General features: G+C 38.1%; 1 protein-coding gene across 8 annotated transcripts in view; it reads left to right on the top strand.

Moving 5' to 3' along the window:
• Positions 1-22369, top strand: part of Cep57l1 (centrosomal protein 57 like 1) — a 105322-nt gene that overhangs the window by 24605 nt on the left and 58348 nt on the right. The window lies entirely within an intron of this gene.

Below are 22369 nucleotides of genomic sequence, written 5' to 3'. Positions count from 1 at the left end.
AGGATCATCCAGGATTCATTCCCCAGGAGTCTTGCTGCATTGCCTGCCCTTTAATCATTATGCTATGCTGCTTTGTAAAATAATATAGGTAATATAGGTTATAGGTACATTTGCTCATTAGGGAAAATGGAAGTAAGAAAAAGCATTATATGAACAAAAGCCCAAAAGGTAATATTTCTAGAAATGTAAACTTATAAAATCTACAGGAATAATTTAGTGTCAAGAAAATACATATACATATATATCGTATGTGTGTATATATTTATATTCAATATATATACACATATATATTAGCACTGGGGATTTTGAACCCAGGGTTGCTGAGCCAACTGAGCCACATCCCCAGCCCCCACTTTTTATGTTTTATTTTGAGACAGGGTATCCCTAGGTCCTTAGGGCCTTCCTAAGTTGCTGAGTCTGACCTCAAACTTTTAATCCTTCTCCATCACCCTCACAAGTCATTGGAATTACAGGTGTGCTCCATAATGCCTGATATATATATATATATATATATATATATATATATATATATATATACACACACACACACACACACACACATACATATATTATGTACAACATACATGTTATATATAAATTACATTATATGTACATATACAATTATATGTACATATAATTTTTATGTGTATAATTTTAAAGAGGGATTACATTTTTATTAGGGGAATGGAAACCTGACAATTCAGAAGAATTAGGGAAATTGGAGAAATACAGAAAATTGAATTATTAAGGAAGGAAGAGAAGGATTTATGTCAGATTAATATTGGCAAAGACTAAATTCTAAGGAAACTGAAACTCTCAGAAAAGAATGGTAAAGAGTTTATCATCACTGCTATTTCTACCACTGTATATTTTTATAATATTTTATATTTTCAGAGCCAAAAGAAAGGAAATGACTTAAAATTACATTCCATAGAAGTCTCAGAAACAGGAAAAAACCCCAGGTCTTCTGATTTAATCCAGAGCCCTTTCCATTATGTCATATCCCTTTTTGGAACCATGCAGATTCATTCCTGTCCCCAAATCCATAAACATGATGAGGAAAATGCATGAGAAAAGAATTAGTTCATCAACCCTTTATCCAAGAGAGTTAGCAGTAGCCCCAAGAGATGTAATGGTAAGGAATCAATCAGTGGTGCCTTAATTGAAAATATTGCCATGATTCTAGAATCTGAAAAAAGTTTTCCTGCATTGCCTTCTGATTATATATGACAGAAGAGTCACCAAAAGAAAAGTGCTTAGGTATATAAATAATTGCTGTTTTGCTTAGGTATATAAATAATTTTATGTTCTTGTGAATTGTCAATGATGGTCATTTTCAGAGAGGGGAAAGCTGTGGGTGTAATTCATAATTAGCAGCCCAGGAATAGAACACACACACACACACACACACATACACACATATGCTGTAGTTGGACACAATACCTTTATTTTATTTGTTTATTTTTATGTGGTGCTGAGGACCAAACCTAGCACCTTGCACGTGCTAGGCGAGTGCTCTACCACTGAGCCACAATCCCAGCCCCAGAAATAGAACATTTTTTACTCTTTGTTTTATGTATATCTGTGCTGTTTTGTTATTTTTAGATATATTGTGTTATTTTTTTTCACATGTTAACAAAGGTTTCCATATAATGGGATTATGGGCCATTTTAAAATTCTTAAATATTATATAGTGTACAAATTACACTAACAGATTTCATATTAAGAATTATTAAGTAGGTTGACATTGACAGGTTGACACTCTGCATAGATTTTCCACAGATCCACATAGAAGCAATGTTGTTACATGTAGTTAGGAAAGCAGTAGCACTATAAAACCAGTATTCCTTTCTGTGAGAAAGAAAATTGTAACATATATAAGGATGTCAGAAACATTAATTCACTTTCTAGTCTTTGAAAATCCCTATACTTATATACATAGATACAAAAGTATACATTCAACCCTGGGGAGGACACAGCTTTCTGTGTGAAAGAGGTACTCTGGCAGGAAGTAAGTAGCATGAATGGAAGCTGATTACATGTTTTTTTGTACCCAGGATCGAACCCATGAGTGCTTAATCACTGAGCCACATCCCCAGACCTTTTTTATATTTTATTCTGAAACAGGGTCTCTCTGTGTTGCTTAGTGCCTCACTAAATTGTTTTGAACTATTAAAATTGTTTAAATTTGAACAATTTAAATTGTTAAATCCTCTGCCTCAGCCTCCCGAGGTGCTGGGATTATGGGCTCCACTGCACCCAGCCAATTAGAATTCTTATTTAAATTGCTGTAGACAGGACTTTCCTCTGATAGGGATTCTGAGGGTCTCCATTCCATTACAAGCAGGGAAAAGTTAGCAGTGATTGTATAACTAGCTGGTTTTTGTAAGCCACATATTTGAATTAAGAACTCCCTGGCAGTGGTCATTTGGTACTTATTTTTACTTCAAAGCAATTTTAATCCTTTAGCAATTAATTTGAATGTTATGCTTATTAGGCAACGAAATTTTCAGTTTTATAGGATCCCAGAGCAACTATGATGTATAATTTGGGCGGTGTTTTATATTACCCTTGGAAAATATAAGAAATGTATGTTTGAATTAGGAATATACCACTTTTCTGGAAAATTATAAAAGTGCTACAGGAATTTTATTTCTTTTCACTGTGGGATTGTTAAGAAGGGATTAATTTTCCTTAAAAAGAGGCAGGAAACTGTGGATATGATGAAAAAATTGTTAGTGATGTGTGAATTAAAGAAGGAATACCAGGTGTCAGAGTAGGGTCTTAAATCGTGATCCTTGGCAGGAACAAAGTTGTTCTTTACCCTGTTGTGTCTGGATAGCTACCAGGGCCTGTGGAAGTCTTTACAGTCTATTTCTCAAAGTTGTAGGAGTTTAGAAGCTTTTATGTGGAAAGTATGAGTGGTCTGATCTTGTTCTTGTTTTTCTTTTTTCCTTTGTTTAACGAATGGTACTTTTTATTCTTAGAGAAATTATCAAAATGGTTAAATCTGATGAGAAGAATTTTATAGTTTTTAATAGTCTGTTTTATTATTTCTTACTTTAAAAAGCAAACCAATATAGTCTGTTTTATTATTTCTTACTTTAAAAAGCGAACCAATATGGGCTGGGGATGTGGCTCAAGCGGTAGCGCGCTCACTTGGCATGCGTGCAGCCCGGGTTCGATCCTCAGCACCACATACAAACAAAGATGTTGTGTCCGCCGAAAAACTAAAAAATAAATATTAAAATTCTCTCTGTCTCTCTCTCTCTCTCTCTCTCTCTCCCCTCTCTCTCTCTCTCTTTTAAAAAAAAAGCAAACCAATATCTATGTATTATGTATTTATTTGTTGCTGTTGTTGTTTGCAGAGCTGGGGATTGAATCTGGGGCTTTTGCACATGCTAGGCAAGTAAGTGCTCTACTACTGAGGCACATCCCCAGCCCTGAAATTATGTTTTTAAAATTTTTTTAAATTTTAATTTTTATGTATGACAACAGAATGTATTACAATTCATATTACACATATAGAGCACAATTTTTCATATCTCTTGTTGAACACAAAGTAGTCACATCCTTCGTGTCTTCAAACATGTACTTAGGGTAATAATGGCCATTGAATACTTAGGTAATAATGGCCATCGAATTCCACCTACTTTCTTACCCCTGTGCCCCATCCCTTCCCTCCCCTTTTCTGCCGCAGTCTGGCTGGGCACAATTCAGGAGCCACTTGTCAGAAGAAACGAACTTTATTTTTAGAACCACACACCAAACCACACAGCTCCTCAGGAAAAACCTTCAGAGCCCGACTGCCACCACCCGCTTCCCACAAGCCTCTCAACCTCCCCCACTCCTCCAGCCGATTGGCTGGGTTGCGTGGGCGGAGCCAAAAAAAGTCCCCCAGTGAGCAGCTCCTGGTCTGAAAGGGCAGGGAAACAGCCCAATGAGCATCACTGCAGAGGAGCCAATCAGTTGGCAGCTAGAAGTTTGCTGGGGCCACTGTGAGCCAATCATCAGCTGGCAGCTGGAAGTTTGCTGGGGCCTCATCGGCTGTGGCTCTCAACATCTCCCCCTCTCTGTTTAAACAACAAGCGTGTGGCTTAGGGACCGTGCCTGCCTTAGGTTGTCCAATAGTACATATGGTCCTTACCATTCATCGGATGAGCTGACCTCAAGGCGTCAGCCTCCTGTCTTAGGTTGGTACCATTGCAATTGGATCTTACCCGTCATTGACTACCGGTCCAGCATACAGTCACACCTGTGGATAGGTCTTTGTACCAGCGGGGGTGGGGGTGGGGTGGGGGGTGAGGTTCTTTGCCTCACCTCTGTTGGCCCCCAAATTTTAGCTGAACGACCATGACAAGCAGAAGGGAGGAAGATACACCAAGCCAATTGACGGCTCCTTTTGGAAAAATTGTACCACCGATGACACCATCAGCAAAAATACCCCAACACTACCACAAGTCGCTGCACCAACAGATAGTTCACAATGCATACAAGTGAGTTCACAATGCATACAAGTGATACATAGTCCAGGGAAGTTCTGCAAGCAGTTCAGTGATGGCTATTGCAGAAGCTGTAGATTGGTTTTATCTTTGTCTTCATCGGCACTGGGATGAAGATAGGAATTCTGGCAATAATGGCTAAAGAAAAAATTATGTAACATTCCAGAAGGCACTAAAAGAAAACAATTTTCTTAACAATTTACATTATCTTGAACAGAATTATTAAATATAATGAAAAGGAAAGGTGAAAGTAAACAAACAGATCTGTTAACCTCCTTTTTTGTTCACATATTAAAACAATCCTCAACAGCTGTTTACCCAATTTAAATTAAACCATTTAAATCATGTGAATAAAAAAAAATATTTGGATCCATTTTTTCATGAGCGCTCATCATATATGATATATGGACATACAGTACATACAAACATACAACATAAAACACAAGTGTGCACACATAATATAATACGTACAACACATAACATAATAGTAAAGGCCTTATAACTTTTTACAGGTGAAATCTCCATTGCAGTGTTTAAAAACTTATAGTCAAAAAATAGAACTGATCAGCAAAACATTAACCTAGGTCTGTATGAGCTCAAAAAACAAAATAGAACTTCATGATGTGGGAAAGGGTAATAATAAAATAGATATTGAAAAAAGCATCCTGGTTCTGTCGCAGATGTAAGGATAGCCAAACTGGAGTTTTGGATATCAGCTGTTATGGATTTGAGCCAAATCATCTTCTTTTTGGTCTGTAGAAATCACTTTAGTTTATCTCTCTGGAATCCAGATCGGCTGCTGTTCTCCCTGTGGAAACACACTAACAGACCTCCGACTCCAGACAATCACTGGGTCAGGACCTTAGTTAATCTCTCTGGAATCCAAATCGGCTGCTGTTCTCCCTGTGGAAACACACAAACAGACCCCCGACTCCAGACAATTACTGGGTCAGGACCTTTCCATTGTCCTGTTAGAATATCCTTCCAAAGTACCTTGGGCTTATGTACATTTTTTGGACACATGCCTTTCTGCAGCACTAAGTCCTGATAAATCCAAATTTAAAAAGTTTAGAGTACAAAGTGTTATTTTAAGTTTCTTTGGGGAATATATACCCCTTCCCAATTCTTTCTTTTTGCTTTAATAAGTACATTTTAATAGTTTGATTAGCTCTTTCAACTATGCCTTGTCCCTGTGGATTGTATGGGATTCCTGTTATATGAGTAATGCCAAATGATGAGCAAAATTGTTTAAAAGAGGTAGAAGTATAACCGGGGCATTATCTAACTGTTTTGGAACGCCCACAGTGGCAAAATTTTGTAAGCAGTGAGCTATAATATCTTTAGTTTTTTCTCCGGCATGAAGGGAGCCCATCAAAAATCCAGAAGAAGTATCAACTGTGACATGCAAATATTTTAATTTTCCAAATTCTGGCAAGTGTGTGACGTCCATCTGCCAAATATGGTTAGGTATCAGTCCTCTAGGATTGACTCCAAGATTAACTTGTGATAAAAAGGTCACACAATTATGACATTGTTTTATTATTTGTCTAGCTTGTTCCTTAGTTATTTTAAAATGCTTTTGTAAAGTATTAGCATTGACATGGAACTTTTTATGAAAATTTGTAGCTTCTTCTAGTGTAGAGAAAATATGTATGTCATGTGTAGTTTTATCTGCTAAATCATTGCCCAAACTAAGGGCTCCAGGCAATCCTGTATGTGCCCTGATATGTCCTATAAAGAATGGATCTTTTCTGTCCCAGATTAGACTTTGTATAGTGGAAAGCAAAGAGAAAACAGTAGAGGAAGGGGAAATCCTACCAGCATCTTCAAGGGATATTATAGCATTAACTATATACTGACTGTCGGAAAATAAATTAAATACAGAATCTTTAAACATCACAAAAGCTTGTAATACTACATTAAGCTCTACCTTTTTTTTGTTTTTAAGAGAGAGAGAGAATTTTTTTAATATTCATCTTTTAGCTTTTCAGCGGACACAACATCTTTGTATGTGGTGCTGAGGATCGAACCCGGGCCGCACGCGTGCCAGGCGAGCCTGCTATCACTTGAGCCACATCCTCAGCCCTAAGCTCTACCTTTTGAGCTGATTGTTTGGGTACTAAAAATGTAAAAGTTTGATCAGGTGTAACTATTGCTGCTGTACCATTATTTGACCCATCAGTGAATATATTTGGAGCATTCATGATAGGTGTTTTTCTTGTCATTTTTGGAAAAATTACAGGATGCAATGACCAAAAAGACAATAAAGGATTAGATGGTAAGTGGTTATCAAATGAAACATTAGATTTGCACATGATTATTGCCCAAGTATTTAACTCATTAGCTAACTCATCAATTTGATTCATAGTATATGGAGTAATAATTTTATTGGGAGAAATTCCAAACACTCCCTTTGCTGCTTTTATTCCTTTGAGTATTAATTGTCCTACAGCCTCAGGATACCTAGTAAGAATAGTGTTAGGAGAATAAGATAAATGTATCCATAATAATGGACCTTCTTGCCAAAATACTCCTGTAGGAATATTTTTTGTTGGTAGTACAATAAATAATAAAGGCAAACTTATATCAATTTTATCCAAATGCATATTTTCCATATATGTTTCAATGATTTTTAATGCCTTTCTTGCTTCAGGCATTAACATTCGGGGTGAATTTGGATCTGATGGACCTTTTAGGATATCAAATAAAGGTCCCAACTCTCCTGTTGGTATACCTGGATAATGCCTTATCCAATTTATGTCTCCTAATAACTTTTGAAAGTCGTTAAGTGATTTGAGTTGATCTACTCGTATTTGAATTTTTGGTGGACGGACCATGGTTGAGGATAATAGAACTCCTAAATAATTAATTGGAAAATTTAATTGTACTGTATCTATTGCTATCTCTAGATTATAATTTTTTAATAAGTTTGTAAGTGTGGCATAACATTCTAGCAATGTGTTTTTATCTTTGTGTGCTAATAATACATCATCCATATAGTGAAATATTTGTAGTTCAGGATTTTGATTTCTAAGTGGCTGGATTACTTTGTTAACATAAATTTGACACATAGTTGGGCTGTTAGCCATCCCTTGAGGGAGTACTTTCCATTCATATCTCTGATCAGGACCTTCATGATTCAGTGCAGGGATAATAAATGCAAAACGTGAACTATCCTCAGGATGAATTGGAATTGAAAAAAAACAATCTTTAATATCTATAACTAAAACATACCAGGTTTTTGGCAAAGCAGACAATTGAGGAATCCCTGATTGAGCAGGTCCCATAATAACCATCTCATTATTAATGGCTCTTAAATCTTGCAATAATCTCCATTTACCAGATTTCTTTTTGATGACAAAAATGGGAATATTATGGGGAGATACAGAAGGTTGTATATGTCCTTCCGCTAATTGTTGTTTGACCAGGTCATGGGCTGCTTGTATCTTTTCTTTAGTCAGGGGCCACTGAGGAACCCATACTGGTCTTTCTGATTTCCAAGTAATTTTTATTGTCTCAGTGGCCCTTTCTGAAAATCCAACCCATGTCTGTCTATTCCTTGATCTATTTATTGGTGCTGCTGTACCTTGTTCTTGTTTTTCTAATCTTTTTCCTTTCCTAAAACCTTGTCTAGCCATAATAGTGGGTGCATTTTGATTGATGTTATTTGTTAATGTCAAACCTAATTGATCTAGGATATCTCGTCCCCATAAATTTACGGGAAGATGATCCAATACATATGGTTGTATAGTTCCTTCAAATCCTTCAGGATCCTTCCAATCTAATACCATTGCACTTCTATGAGGATTAGTCGCCACTCCTAGGCCTCGAAGCGTTTGAGTGGCTTGTTGTAATGGCCAATGTTTTGGCCATTCTTGACGAGAGATGATGCTAAGGTCTGCACCTATATCCATTAGCCCATTAAATTCATGTCCTTGAATATTTAGTTTTAGCATTGGGCAAGAATCTAAATTTAAAAAAAGCATAGCCCAATCTACACGTGTGGAGCCTAATCCCTTGGAACCTCTTTCTACAGTATGACTGGAAAATTTATCATGTAGGCTGGGTATTATTAGTAACTGTGCTATTCTATCTCCTGGTGAAATTACTGATATACCCTTTGGAGAACTGGCTATAATTTTTATTTCACCTTCATAATCGGGATCAATTACCCCAGGACTTATCATAAGTCCTTTTAGAGTAGAAGAACTGCGTCCCAGTAATAAGCCTACTGTTCCTTTGGGAAGAGGTCCTTTTACCCCTGTGGGAATGATTTGAACTCCCATCTCTGGAGTTAGTACTGCTCTGGCGGAGGCGCAGATGTCCAACCCTGCGCTCCCTCTGGTTTGTCTGATGAGGGATCTAATTGACAATGTGTCCTGGGCACTACCCTGGTGGGATTGCTGGGTTCCTCCAGTGCTCCGTATATTTGTGGTTTTGGGCCCCGGAGCATTGGGCCCCCCTGTCCATTTTTTGGCAATGGAGCCCGATGCCTTTCTCCACGATATCGTGGATAAACACCTGGTCCTTGTTCATTTTTTGATAATGGAGTACCCTCTATGGTGGTTTGAGAACGGCATTCATTAGCCCAATGTCTCCCTCTACGGCATCGTGGGCAAATACCTGGTATTCTACTCCTTTGATACCTAGTTTTGTTAAACCCTCCTCCTATGGGGCAATTCCTTTTAAAATGTCCTGTTTGTTCACAATTGTAGCATGTTCTTGGCCTGGCATCTAAAGCCTGTTTTACTGCAGCTGCCACGATTTGCCCTTGTTCATTAATGTCTCTGGCGTCTAAAACCTGTTGTACTGCAGCTGCCGCGACTTGCCCTTGTTCATTAATGTCTCTACATAATTTAATATATGTGTTTAAATCTTCATGTTTCCATAGTCTAATGACTTCTCTGCACCAACGATTCGCTTGCTCATAAGCCAGTTGTTTTATTAATGGCATTGCTTGTTCTGTATTCCCAAAAACTCTGGTAGCTGTTTGAATAAGCCTGTCTACAAATTCAGCATAAGGTTCATTAGCTCCTTGTATAACCTTAGATAATTGACCTTGTAAACCTCCATGTCCTTGTAAAGTCTTCCATGCCCTAACCGCATCTACAGCAATTTGTATGTGTATGCCAGGATCATATGCAATTTGTTGCTGCTGATCCTCATAAGGTCCCTTTCCTAACAACATATCTAGATTTCTCTGAGGATAACCAGCTGCTGCATTTCGCCTAGCCGACTCCTTGCAAAATTCCTCATTGGCAACCTTCCATAACAGGTATTGTCCTCCATTTAGCACAGCTTTACACATATTAGCCCAATCTGCTGGCGTCATGTTCAAGTTGGTAATGGATTCGACCATGCTTACAGTGAACGGTGCTTGAGGACCATAGGTTGTTATAGCCTCTTTTACCTGCTTCACTCTTTTGAAATTTAAAGCATGGTGAATTCACTGTCCTCCTGCCTGCTCAAATACAGGGCATGTTAATATTTGAGATCCTGTCTCAGGATCCCAACTATCAACTGCAGGGGTTGGGAGCCTCCCAGCATATGGAGGTGGCGCTGTTGGTTGGACACTTATACCCTCTGGTGATAGAAAGGTGTTAGTAACAGTCTCCTGTTGTAACTTTTCCCCTGATGGCTTTTTCTGCTCTAAAGTTTTTTCCTCTGTCTGACTAGTTCGAGAGACCTTCTCTTTTACTTGAATCTTTTCCTCTGTCTGACTAGCTCGAGAGACCTTCTCTTTTACTTGAATCTTTTCTTCTGTCTGACTAACTTGAGAGACCTTCTCTTTTACTTGAATCAATATGTCTTCTCCTTCCTCTACCATTGTCTGAACTGAAGGCTTTGGACTAAGCAAACAAGATACGAACGTCCACAATGGCAATGTGCCAACTGGCAGAGTCCCTGGGCTTTTCTTTTCTATTCTTTTTAAGTCTTCACCATGATGGTTCCATTGTGATATATTTAACAACTCCTCCTTAAAAAGCCATGGGCTGCATTTTTGTATTGTATCAACGTATGCCCTGACTGTTCTTGATTTTACTGAGATGCCTCCTTCCTCTAACAATTTACTTAACACTCTTTTGGTTTGTTTTTTTACTAATTTCTGATCCCACATTTCTACTATAATACAACCCAACAAGATGACGCCAAACAAAACCAAGACAGAATGAAACAAAAATGGAACAACAAAAAATCATTATAGCCTTTCTATCCTCCCGAAATGTCCATCCGTCCTTTCTCCCTATCTGTTCCTCAGACGCAAATAGTTTTTCCTCAGATGTGAGCGGTTTTTCTTCCGTCTTACTCATCTCCAGGGGCAGGCAACTTAAAACAAAAGTGAAGCAAAACAAAAGAGGAATCTTAAAATGGCTACCCATCCTCTCACCCTGCCCTCAGGGGCGAGCAGTTTACCTTATCACTTACCCTCATTCGTTCCCGTGGGGCCCACCAAATGCCGCAGTCTGGCTGGGCACAATTCAGGAGCCACTTGTCAAAAGAAACGAACTTTATTTTTAGAACCACACACCAAACCACACAGCTCCTCAGGAAAAACCTTCAGAGCCCAACTGCCACCACTGGCTTCCCACAAGCCTCTCAACCTCCCCCATTCCTCCTGCTCTTGAGGCCGATTGGCTGGGTCGCGTGGGCAGAGTCAAAAAAGTCCCCCAATGAGCAGCTCTGTGGTCTGAAAGGGCGGGGAAACAGCCCAATGAGCATCACCGCGGAGGAGCCAATCAGTTGGCAGCTAGAAGTTTGCTGGGGCCGCTGTGAGCCAATCATCAGCTGGCAGCTGGAAGTTTGCTGGGGCCCCTTCGCCTGTGGCTCTCAACACTTTCCCCCCTATTTAAAGTTCATTTAATCCCCCCCCACACACACACATATTATGAATCATCATCCTTAAATCAGAGAAATCATTCGGCATTTGGTTTTTTGGGATTGGCTAATTTCACTTAGCATTATATTCTCCATTTACCTGCAAATGCCATGATTTTATTCTCTTTTAAATGCTGAATAATATTCCATTGTACATATATACACACCACATTTTCTTTATCCATTCATCTACTGAAGGGCATCTAGGTTGGTTCCACAGTTTAGCTACTGTGAATTGTGCTGGTATAAACATTGATGTGGCTGTGTCCCTGTGGTATGCTGTTTTTAAGTCCTTTGTGTATAGAGCGAGGAGAGAGAGAGCTGGGTCAAATGGTGGTTCCATTCCCAGTTTTCCAAGGATTCTCCATACTGCTTTCCATTTTGGCTACACCAATTTGCAGTCCCACAAGCAATGTGCCTTTTCCCCCACCTCCTCACTAACACTTATTGTTGTTTATATTCTTTTTTTTTTTTCCAAAGAAACATGTCCTTTTAGTTGCTTAGTATTAGTAGACGTGAAGATCAAACATAGCCACAGAAACAAAAAATAAAATGTGTCTTAAATTTTGACAACATTTAGAATTCTGTGTAAAATTTAAAATAATTAATTGGACCTGATCTCACATTTTTACTTTTCATATGCAAATATCATTAAACTTCAAGTTATTTACATTAGCATTTATACTTTTTTTATTAATGTTTTTATTTATATGTGACAGCAGAATGCATTATAATTCTTATTACACATATAGAGCACAATTTTTCATATCTGTGGTTGTATATAAAGTATATTCACACCAATTCATGTCTTCATACATGTACTTTGGATAATAATGTACATCACATTCCACCATCATTTCTAACCCCATGGCCCCCTCCCTTTCCCTCCCATTCCTCTGCCCTATCTAGAGTTCCTCTGTTCTTCCTATGCTCCCCCTCCCTACCCTACTATGAATCAGCCTCCTTACATCAGAGAAAACATTTGGCAGTTGGGTTTTGGGGATTGGCTAATTTAGCATTATATTCTCCAGTGCCATCCATTTACCTGCAAATGCCATGATTTTATTCTCTTTTATTGCTGAGTAATATTCCATTGTGTATATATGTCACATCTTTTTATCCATTCATCTATTGAAGGGCATCTAGGTTGATTCCACAGTTTAGCTACTATGAATTGTGCTGGTATAAACATTGATGTGGCTGTGTCCCTGTAGTATGCTATTTTTAAGTTCTTTGTGTATAGAGCGAGGAGAGAGATAGCTGGGTCAAATGGTGGTTCCTCCCAGTTGTCCAAGGAATCTCCATACTGCTTTCCATATTGGCTGCACCAATTTGCAGTTCTACCAGCAGTGTATGAGTGTACCTTTTTCCCCACATCTTCACCCCAACACTTATTGTTGTTTGTATTCTTAATAGCTGCCATTCTGACTGGTGAGAGTAGTTTTGATTTGCATTTCTCTAATTGCTAAAGATGTTGAACATTTTTTTAATGTATTTGTTGATTGATTGTATATCTTCCTAGAAGTGTCTGTTCAGTTCCTTGGCCCATTTATTGATTGGGTTATTTGTTTTTTTGGTGTTAAGGATTTTTGAGTTCTTTATATATTCTAGAAATTAGTGCTGTATTATGTGTGTGTTTTAAGAATTTGTTCCCAATTAGTAGGCTGAAATTATGTTTTTGAAAACCAAAAAATCAAAGACTTGCCTATACTCTAACTTACTATCTCTTTTCAGAATTTGTTTACTCTTATTGTTTATCCTTGTAATAAACTCACTGTCATATTATACATATCTTTGCTGATTCCTCATTGTTGATCTTCAGACTTTCATTTGCATAAAACTGATTTGAGTAGTTAATTAAAACTCTATATTTCTGGACCTTACTCCTAGAGATTCTGTTTCTGTCAATCTGGATGAGGCCCAGCAATCTGCACTTTTATTAAACATACTCAAAGTATTCCCACCTAAATGATTGAAGGCCCACACTTAAGAAATAAGCAGATTTTATAACTAAGTGGATATTTGTGGCTTTGTCTGCCATCTTTATATATTGATAACTTCCAAATTCTTATCTTTATTCTAAACCATTCTTCTTAAATGCCATATTCATTTATATAATTGATAATGGCTCTATTCAGGGCAGAACACTGATTCAGGTTATCTGCATTCAAATCCCAGTTTATCTGCTTAATACCTGCCTGACCCTGGGCAAGTTTTCTTAGTTGCCTCATGTAAAAAGAAATTAATAGTTAAGTCTCATATAATTGCCTTGACAATTTAGTGGATCGGTACAAGCAAAGTTCTTTGACCAGTACCATAACAAATTCAGTGTATTGTTATCCCGTAAGCATCTCAAATTTCTCTAAAATGAATATTTTAAAAATAATGTTTATATATATACATATATTTTATACACACACACACACACACACACATATATATTAGTTGTAGTTGGACATAGTACCTTTATTTTATTATTCTGTGGTGCTAAGGATTGAACCCAGTTCCTTACACGTGCTAGACGAGAGCTCTACCACTGAGCCACAACCCCAGCCCTAAAATGAATCTTTTATACCATCCCTGCCCTCTTCAAAAATCTGTTTTCTGCCTTGGCTATAATTTGCTTTCATTTTTTCCTTATCACTAATTTCCTCATCTAGGTTACAAATTCTGTGAATTTAGCATCCTAATCATCTCTAACTAACTTGTCCCGCCTTTCCTTTTCCACTTTTATTGCTTTGGTTCAAATTTTCATTACAGGGTTCTAGGGTCATTTTTCTCCATTTTGATTTCGTTAAAATCTTTTTTTTTTTTTTTTTTTAGTTTTTCGGCAGACACAACATGTTTGTTTGTATGTGGTGCTGAGGATTGGACCGGGGCTGCAAGCATGCAAGGCGAGTGCGCTACCGCTTGAGCCACATCCCCAGCCCCATCATTAAAATCTTTATCATAGGCAATGTAATCTTGCTGTTCCTTTATTTGATGGCTCTGATTAGCCACAGGTTAAAAATCCAAACACCTGTGTCAGCCATACAAGGCTCCTTAGATAGGTCTCTACCTCCTTCTCTTCAATATTTAAGAATATTTACAATCTTCCAGTGCTAGTAAAGTATTTGTAGGAGCACTGGATTCTCAGTTGCTTTCATACTTTTGCATAGATTAGCAGTAGAGCGTGGTGCCAGTCTGCCAAGTCCCAACTGTATCACTTAACAAGGTGTATGGCCTTGGGTAAAGCAGTTTTTCTTTGTTACAGTTTGCTCATCTATGAAATGGGAATAGTTGTGCCTTAGAATTAGAATGTGGATTTACTAAATTAAGTCACCTCAGAAATATTCAATAAGTATGAGCTATCATTATTACATTTATTACTCCTATGCTATTTCTTCTATCTGTACACAAGATCTTCTCTCTCCCATTATCTTAATTTCTTTTTTTTTTTTTTTTTTTTTTTTTTTTTTTTTTTTTTTTGCAGTGCTGGGATTGAACCCAGGGGCTTGCACCTGCTAAGCAAGCACTCTACCACTGAGACACATCCCCAGCCCACTATCTGCATTTCTTTTGCCCATGAACTCCTACTCAATCATCCTTTATTTTGAAGAACTGACCAGGTGTGGTGGCACATGCTTGTAATCCCAGTGATTTGGGAAGCTTAGATATGAGGATCTCAGTTTGATACCAGCCTCAGCAACTTAGCAAGAACCTGTTTAAAGAAAAAAGAACAACAACTATGCAATGTAGCTCATTGATAAAAAGCCTCTGGGTTCAATCCCTATGCAAAAAATAAAACTTAGTTGAAGAACTGGCTCTTCCAGAAAGTTATCTCTGAAATCCCAGACTCTGGATTAGATCCTCCTTGGGGTCTCATAGCACTCTATGAAGATTGAGCTATGAATGCCTTTAACTTGGGACCCTTCTGCCTCAGCCTCCTAAATTGCTGGGTTTATAGGCATGTACCACCATGCCTAGCTACAAAATCATTTATTTTTTAAAAGTTAGAACTTTGTGAAGAAATATTACCATTAATATTTTTAAATCCTAAGAATTATGAGTTGCTTAAATAAAATTTTAAATTAAGATACTGAAACAAACAACAACTAAAATAAATTAAAACAGTATGTTAGAGTACATACTTTCATATGTACAGCATGGGTTATTTTTTAAAGTTAGGATGGTGTTGACTGAAATGTTGAGTTCAGCCATAACAAACATTAGCCTAGAGATAGAGAGAAAGGCAAAAGTTATTGATTAGCCTGGTACAGTGGCTCCAAGGCTAGGCAGGGGGATTGCAAGTTCGAGGCCCGCCTCAGCAAAATGGGACAAAAGGCTGGAAATACACGTAGGCAGATTTAGTTTGGGCTCTGTTAGAGGGAAGGAAGGCAATCTCTACTCAGTTTCCCTGAGCCCATCAGGGTGGGGAGTTGCAGCCCTTCAGTTTCCACCTTCAGCCTGAGTAAGCTCTTAATTTCAGAGGTTGGTGTCCCAAATTAAGTCTATTTCAATAGTTATGAAGTTAGCAAACCAGTTTTACTGTATTTGCTGTTCAGTCTCCTATTGTGTTCCTCTTTCCTCTCATGCCAGTCTTTATTCAAAAGTAAGACTGCAAACACATATTGGTAGCAGAAACTTTGCTTTATATACTTGATATTTCAGAGAATATTAGACATTTTTTTTTTCCTTTGAAGTACTGGGGATTGAGCACATAAACTCATGCATGTTAGGCAAATGCTCTACCACTGAGCTGCATCCTCCGCCCTAGACATAAAATTATTACTTCCTATTCTTGCTTTGACTCCTTTGTTTTCACTTTTTCCTAATTTTGTTTCTCACTTAAAATGATCATCTGTCTTTGATCCCCTTTGAAGATTTTTCTTCCTGCATTTACTTCCTAAATGTTAGTGGTCTTTAGGACCCTAAGCTCAACCCATTTTGTCTCTTAAATCTATGATTCTTCATAAAATTTTGCCTTAGTATATCTGAGGAGGACCTCAGTGAATAGACAATACTAGTTCTCTGATGGACAAAGGCAGTGAATCTCTGTTGTTGCTTTGTGTAGGCACATATACACACACTGAAAGTTGCTGTTCTTTACACTCCCATTGGGTGATCTTAATTGATAACTAACTCTATGTCTCTAGATCCAGCCTAGACTGTTCATTTAACCTCTGGATCCATATTTGAGCTTTTTTGCTGGACAGCTCTGTGTCATTAAAACCTCAAACTTGACATGTCTCAACCAGAATTTATTATTAATTCCTCATCCTCTCTCCCTCTCTCCCTTTCTCTCTCCCTCCTTCTCTCTCTCTCCCTCCCCCACTCTCTTTCTCTCTGTCTCTCTTGGCAGTACTGGAGATAGAACCCAGGAGTGCTTTACACCTGAGCTACATGTTCAGCCTAAAAAATTATTATTATTTTTTTTTATATTGAGACAGGGTCTCACTAAGTTGCTAAGGCTGACCTAGAACTTGGAGTCGTCCTGCTTCAACATCCCAAGTTCCTGGGATTACAGGCATGTGCTGTAGCTCCCAGTTTGTAACTCCTTTTATATTGCAATGATCCCCTGCCTCCACCATGGCTGCCTGAAACTGTGGATAGTATTGACGTTCATGTATAAATTAGTTACAGTAAGAGATTAACAACAAAATAGAACAACCTTAAGATATTGTAATAAATGTTATATATGAATATTGCCTCTCTCCAGAGTCCAGACAGCTATTGATATTTTCCAACTATGGTATACCTTGAGTAACTGAAATTGCAGATAAGGGAATCTACTGTATTCCATATTTCAATTAATACCCTCACCATTTATTCACTTGCCCAAGTGAAAATATGGTGAACATTTTTTTTTTTTTTTGAGTTGGGAATTGAACTCAAGGACTACATCCCCAGCCTTTTTATTCTTTTATTTTGAGACAGGGTCTCATTAAGTTGCTTAGGGTCTCAATAAATGCTGAGGTTGACCTTGAACTTATGATTGATTGAACTCTGGAGAGTTGCTGGGATTACAGGCACTACACCTGACTTGAGCATTTTTTATTCTTTTCTATCCTCCATTTCCTATATATGGTTGGTTCCTAAATATTTTTGATTTATCTTCTGAGGATCTTTTATGTTCATTTCAGCTATTTCAGTCTTATCTCAGGCCTGTATTTTCCTTGTTTGAATTAGTTCAGTAGCCCTTTTTAAAATATATATATATATATATATATATATATATATATATATATATATATATATATATTTATGTATCTTTATTTTAGGTGGACACATTATTTTGTTTTTTGGTTTTTTTTTTATGTGGTGCTGAGGATGAACCCAGTGCCTCATGCATGCTAGGCGAGCGCTCTACCATTAAGCCACCATCCCAGCCCCTCAGTAGCCTTTTTCTTTGGCCTATAATTTCTTTTTCTTTCAATCTGTCCACCTCAAACTGATCATAATACACTTGTCAAAATGCAGACCTGATCGTATTTCCCTAATGTCCTTCATTATCTTCCCATGGCCTATTCAGATAAAATATAAACTCCTTAGTAGATGTACAAAGTACTTGACTATCTTTTCCAGCCTCTTACTACCAATATTTATTCATTGCTCCAGTCAGATTTACCCATGGTCCTCAGTGATTACATATTCTATCTCCACTAATTATGTATTTCCAAATTTTGTGTTCCTATTAAACCTTTTATTATTTATTTTGGTTTCTGTCTTTCATATCTTTCTTTACCGTCCAGTAAGGCTTGTTAAATAATCATTAAACCACATATTTAAGGGTGGGACACCAAAAAACTTAAATGCAAACTCCAAATCCATCAACTATTTTATCATCTTTAGTATCTTGAGCTATTTATGTTTCCTAAATAAAGATAATCCTCATCTCTTCTTAATTATATAGACTACCAACATTAATCTGATACTGCAGACAGAACTTTTGACTTAGTGAGGGTAGAAACAGAATCTGAGTCAAGTGAGTACAAACAAATATATAGGCAAAACTTTAATCTGGGAAGAGAAAGGGGAAGAAGGTTTCACCTCAAGGTGAAGGGAATAGACCTGATTGGGAATAGTCAAAACTGCCCTGAACCCCCTCCCAAAAAAAAGGCCCAGACTATTTATTGAGTGTTTGGGGCAGAAAACTCTGGAATTTTTATGATAATGCTTTTATGATAATTCTTTTTATGATAATGCTACTTGCAGAAGTAGTTCACGTATTATTTTTTGACTTCTCCCTACACCTGGTGTTTATGGCTGATTTGATTAGGAGGGTAAGAAAAGATACATCTCTTATATTGTCAGAGTGAGGGGAGTGGGAGAAGACTTTTTGAGGGTAAGGATTATGAATTATGATTCAAGAGTGAAATAATTTTAGCAAATAACAAATTATGATTTAAGACCCTAGAGTTTATGTTAGCTCCTGGTTGCTGTCCTACACCAAGCTTTTTATGGTTGATTAAGAATAAGAGGTGCTCTCTTGGGCACAGTGGCATATACCTGTAATCCAGGTGGCTTCAGAGGCTGAGACAGGAGGATTCCAAGTTCAAAGCCAGCCTCAGGAATGGTGAGACACTAAGCAACTCAGTGAGACCTTGTCTCTAAATAAAATACAAAATAGTTCTGGGGATGTGGCCCCTGAGTTCAATCCCCAGTACCAAAAAAAAAAAAAGAATAGGAGGGGCTCTGGCATGGTAGTGTATACCTGTAATTCCATTGATTTGGGAGACTGAGAGGAGGATTGCAAGTTCCATATCAGCCTGAGCAACTTAATGAGACCAAGTCTCAAAATTAAAAAAAAAAAAAAGCTGGATGGGGAGGTTTGTTTGTAACTCAGTGGTAGAGTGGCCCAGGTTCAATCCCCAGTACTGCAAAATAAAAAAGAATAGGAGAGTAAAAAATAAAAAAAGGCACATTTTATACATTGTAAGAGTGGGAGAGCAAGAAAGACTTTTTGTAATGTATTATGAAGTAAGACCATGGGAGTTTATCTACCATTTTATTCCATTCTGTTCCCTCTCAGTCTCAAGTTTTTTCCTTCTTTCACTCCTGTGCCCCACCCTCAGCTGTGCCAGTGATGACTCCGGTTATTGGTCCTGCTTCCCACATGTTGAAGTTTGAACATTAGAGAAGCATGCCAAGGCAAGCATATGAAGGAGGGTTTAATAAAAATGGGTAACATAGACTTCTCCTGCGAGGGAGAAGGGGGCCATAGCTGGTAACATGGTATCCCAAGAGGCAAGGTGTTCTGCCCTTTTTATGTCCTAGGCTTCCTTTGTTCTCCTGTCTTTTCCCCCTTTCTCCTTCCTGCTTACAGACTAGGCCCAGGAATGCTCAGTGGGGTGGCCAAAAGGTAGGAAAGAGTGGACTGAAGGGGGAAGGGCAGGGTGGAGTAGACAAGGACACATTAACAACTTTATAGCTCCCTGTAGGGAGGGGAAATTCCTGGGACTGGTTACCTTTGCAAAGGGATGGAGGTGGGGTGGGAGCAGGTTCTTGATAAGATCCCTCAGGGGACAGTCTCCAACTTCCCAGACTCACTCAAAATTGGCCTCCTTGATCTGACCTGACTTAATTTATGTATCTACACTGACTGCCTGTCTAATTCTGGCTTCACCAGTGGTCCCCCAATCTAGAGATACTCTATGATTTCCTTTTCAAACAAAAGAAACAAAACAAAACTTCCACTCTTTCCAGATGAGGGTATAGCACTCTTGGCTGCATGGAGAGGCAGAGGGAATTTAAGCATATTATTTATTTTTAAGTTAAACTTTCAATCTGAACACTAGTTTTCAGCTGCAGCAGTCTGGCTGGGCACAAAATAACCGAGCCGCCACGAGGCACTTGTAGGTTCAAACAGGAACTACTTTATTGCCCAAACTCTCACCGGCACTCCACTTGCACTCCCGCCCCCCCCCGCCCCGCCCCCAACTCTCCCAGCCCTCAATGGAGCTCCTGGAGAACTCAAAAGTAGCAGGCGCCCAAGGCAGCAGGAGCCGCCCTATTGCTGGACAGCAGGGGTCTATATGCAACTGAACACACAGCCTGTTTCAATCCAGCATCATCCAGTCACAGCAATTATACACAGCTTAACTTAATTATCATCATCTTAATGGCTCCCTGGTGTCACCTCTCAACCACTCCTTCAGGCAAAATGCCAGACTTGGCTGTGGCTCTCAACATTCAGCCTTATCATAAATACCTCTTACAGAGTTGTGGCTAATTCCAGGGCCATTTTGCATTGGCTGATCCTGTTACTACTATTACTCATGCATCTGCTTTTTGTTTTCCCAAGTTTCATTATTATCACCTATCCTGATTTCTGTCTTTGCATGTTTATTTCTTTCTTTTAAAAATGTTTTAATATTATTTTAGTGACTTTCCAAGAAAGCAAAAGTCATATGTGTGTTCACTCTGCCATATTTACTTAAACTCCTTCAAAACTGTTTCTGGCTTTACTTGTTTCTCCATCAGTCAGGGAGAGTTAGATAATCTCCCCTTTGTGCTCCTATGGTACAGCTTTTTTCATGAGAGTGAACCCATTGAATCCTGTTTGTTTTTAACATGTTTGTCTCCCCTACTATATAATGTTATGCATCCAATATTCAGAACTTTTCTCTCTGGTAAAATTGAAAACCTAGCATTCTTCATTGTAGCATGTGTCAGAATTTGCTCCTCCTCCCCCCACCCTTTTTTTTTTCAGTACTGGAGACTGAATCCAGGGGTGCTCTACCACTGAACTACATCCTCAAGCCCTTTTTATTTTTATTTTGAGATAGGATCTTGCTTAGTTGCCCAGGCTAACCTTGAACTTGCAGCCCTTCTGCCTCAATTCCTGAGTCTCTGGGAGTAAAGTCATGCGGCACTGCACCCAGCAAGAATTTGCTTCCTTTTTAAGGCTAATATTCTACTATATCAATACAGTATACCTCATTTTGTATATTCATCCAGATTACTTCCACATTTGGCTATTATGAATAGTGCTGCTGTGAACAAATAACTAGGTGTACAAAGAAATATCTTTTTTTAATCTGTTTTTTTTTTTTTTTTTAAGTTGTAGATGGATAAAATACCTTTATTTTATTTTTATGTGGTGCTGAAGATAGACCCTATCTGGGGTGAATACTCTACCACTAAGCTACAACCCCAGCCCACAAATAAATATCTTTTGAAGACCTTGTTTTCAGGTCTTTTGGATAAAATACCCAGAAAAGTGATTGTCTTTTTTTTTTTTTTTTTTTTTTTTTGAGGTATCCTGGATTGAATCCGGGGCAGGGGTACTGTACCACTGAGCTACATCCTCAGCCCTTTTTCTGAAATTTTAAATTTTTGAGACAGTGTCTTCACTAAGTTGTTCCAGCTGGCCTTAAATGTAAACTCTTCTTACTTTGGTCTCCTGAGTACCTAGGATTATATATATATGTGTGTGTGTGTGTGTGTGTGTGTGTGTGTGTGTGTGTGTGTGTATATATATATATATATGTGTGTGTGTGTGTGTGTGTGTCATCTCCAGGAGAAATTTCTTTGAACATCTTATCTACCATATTGCTTGAAATAATATACTGCAGTAGCTTTAGACATTTTTTAGGGATTGTTCCACACAAATCATTTTTAGTTGCACACACATTTATATTTATTCTTCAAAAAGGAAAAGTAGTCTATACCTTTCCAGTTTAGCTACAATTTTCAAATCTAGTCCATACTGTAAAATTTGTTCTTCAATCTCAATTACGTGAATATTATCTGATTAGTCATTCTTTAAATAGAGGGTTTATTAGCAGGACTTAGGTAATAGTAGAGTATAATAAACAATATGGGGGGGGCATGGGAAGAATGGAGAAACTGTAGGCAAAGGGGAGGGAGAAGAGGGGGCATGGGGGTAGGAAAGATGGTGGAATGAGATGGACATCATTACCCTAGGTACCTGTATGACTTCACATATGGTGCAGTGCTACATTGTGTAGAATTAGAGAAATGAAAAGTTATGCTCCATTTGTGTACAA

Source organism: Marmota flaviventris, chromosome 6 (assembly GCF_047511675.1).
Source record: "Marmota flaviventris isolate mMarFla1 chromosome 6, mMarFla1.hap1, whole genome shotgun sequence".
Lineage (NCBI taxonomy): Eukaryota > Metazoa > Chordata > Mammalia > Rodentia > Sciuridae > Marmota > Marmota flaviventris.
Note: the sequence above shows the minus strand (reverse complement) of the source record. Positions and strands in the feature narration are given on the sequence as shown.